This window comes from Netta rufina, assembly GCF_964035555.1.
Source record: "Netta rufina genome assembly, chromosome: 7".
NCBI lineage: Eukaryota > Metazoa > Chordata > Aves > Anseriformes > Anatidae > Netta > Netta rufina.
Window position 1 is genome coordinate 36231337 of NC_140130.1, and position 2500 is coordinate 36233836.

A 2500-nucleotide genomic window follows, 5' to 3' on the forward strand; every position below is an offset into this window, starting at 1 on the left:
TGATTGTTAATTCTGCTCCTAAGTGCTAGCTGCTTGAAAATTGTTATCTCTCTCTAATTTTTGACCTTCTTACAACAGGGGTGAGGTACACTGGGAATACAAAGGACTAGTAGAGAAGAGCTGGACATGTCATTTGTGACTCATTCTTTTAATTCACCGTGCTAATCAACTGAACTGCCACAATCTCCCAAGGTAATTGTATCTTTATAATAGTTGAAAGCAGCGGGCAAAAAGGCATGGATAGATGGGGAAAGGCCTTCCCTTTGCCTGCTGAGAAACAGCTCGGTATTCTTTCTGTGCGAGACTAATGGGGTCTTTTTAGAAAAATCTGGAACTTTCATATCTCTGTACCCTGATCATTTAATGTCTCAACTTCTGTACTTACAAAGGCTTTGTACACCACACTACACTCTTGTTTCATTATTCTGCAGCCTTGTTGCCCTATGGTCTACCTCCTGCCGGGAAGGTTAAATGTTAGAGTGCCAAGCCAGACTGCAAGCATGGTGGGACACTGATGGGAAACAGATGCCCTGGGGATTCGGCCCCTCCCTCGTATAGGACTACATAATTTTCATTTTCTGAAATACAGTGAGACTTGGCTTAGTTCTCAATGGCAGCTGTAATTTCCAAAGCCTATCTCATTCACCCTATCACTTGAGGATAAAACAAATCAGGCAGAAGTTTCTCAGGCAGGCAGACTCTTCTTATTTTCTTATTGTTGGGATATAGGCTGATGTCTCCCTCACAAAGTGTTTTAAATATGTACTCCCATTAAAACATCGGTAATGTAACTTCATTACATTTTAATTACAACAGAAAAAGTTCCTGAAATTCCCACATTTTTTTTGACCATCTTTGCTAAGCAATACAAGAGAAGGATGACCCCAGGAAAGAAAAAACGAATGGCTTTTCCTTACAGTTTCATACCTATTTGCATTTATACATTACAAAGATATAAAAATCTGCCCAAATCTGCCAAATTTGCAAAATCTGCACTTGAGACATCCGTTAAAGACATTACCATGAAACAATTCCAAATTCAAAGACTGTGCACAGAGAACCAGATTGTCATCTGGTTCAAATCTGCAGCGCTTCCTTATATGCTGTGGAATAACACCAGCTCACAACAGCTAGAAAACCTGGAACTTAGTCTAGGTTCTTAATTCATTCATTTCTTATTTTGCTGAACATTTATCTTAGCTTGAGAGTCATGCTTCTCATGATATTCTGCCGTAACTTTGTCTGGCCTGTATTTGTAATAGCATTTTTAACACTCTAATCCTGACTGCACGCAGCCCAACTGCAGTTATCACTTTTCAGCAAACTGTATGAAATAATGTCTGCTTTCAAAATACACGATTAGCACCAAAAGCACCACAGTCAATACCACCACATTTGGTAACACTGGCAACAAGCCAATCAGAAAGACCAAGAAAATTTAAATATTCCCTCCCTTGTCAGTCAGAAGGGAAGTACACAGGTGTGAATGTAAGCACTGTTTTTGCTCATGTTGTGATTTCTTTGGGGATAGATGGAAGATACAGATCTCCACACCTGTTTGTACTGCACCATTCTAAGATACTACCTTCACTTAGAAGTTCCTTTCAGCAACAGAACTTAGGCTGATGGAAAAGCATATCTTTGATGTGCTAACTGTTAAAAAGTCCTAGCTTAAAACTACCCAGAAACACACTTTTCCCATTAGATCAAAATTAACAGATAGAAACAGTTGCAGTCTAGTGGGAAAATATTAATCAAAATGCACATCATCTGCACATCATCTGCAATATGTATTATCTACCCAATAAGCAATAAGAATTCTCCCAGAATCCCCACAGTCTGTCGAGTAAACAGTTAAAGGCGATTTGTTTTCAAAAGAGGGATTGATTCATCAGATCAAATTTATTACCTAGAAACCTCATCCAAAAGTATTATAAATTGAATTGCTATTTCTCCCTTTTTCCCACCATAATCTTAGTTAAACTCATTCTTAAATGCCAAAAAAAATGTAACACACGTTTTAAAAAGCCAGTAATACTTTATCCCAAATAAGACTTTTTATATTAGAAACACTGGAAACCACAAAGTTCCGACTTTTTCTTGTGCTCTTATAAATTTAAATCAAATGCATTTAGAAGAATTAGCATAAATAAATCATTTTCAGGGTTGTGACTTTGTATCCCAAGTTTCAGGTCTGAAGAAATTTTTAGAGCCAGACTGTGAATAGGGTTGGATAAAGTTGTTTGGATCCAACAATAGCTTCTTGAACCCCTGCCTAAAACTTCAACTGAACCTTTAGGGAAGTTCAAGAAGCTTGGATAGATACTCTGAAAAAATTTTTTTTCAACACCAAATACTTCTTAACTCCTTTTTCTGGTGGAGCAGAATAGGAAATACCATTTACAATCTATTTCTGGCTGAAATGAAAACAGGAAGTAAGGAGCATCTTGTGAGAGCTTAATCTCATGAGATATTGAGACATTTTTAAGACCCAAGAGGT

At 37.5% G+C, this 2500-nt stretch overlaps 1 protein-coding gene across 5 annotated transcripts in view; it reads right to left on the bottom strand.

The window, feature by feature from the left end:
- The window catches only part of EBF3 (EBF transcription factor 3), a gene marked incomplete at both ends in the record, with an annotated part of 115600 nt that overhangs the window by 30480 nt on the left and 82620 nt on the right, over nt 1–2500 (bottom strand). The window lies entirely within an intron of this gene.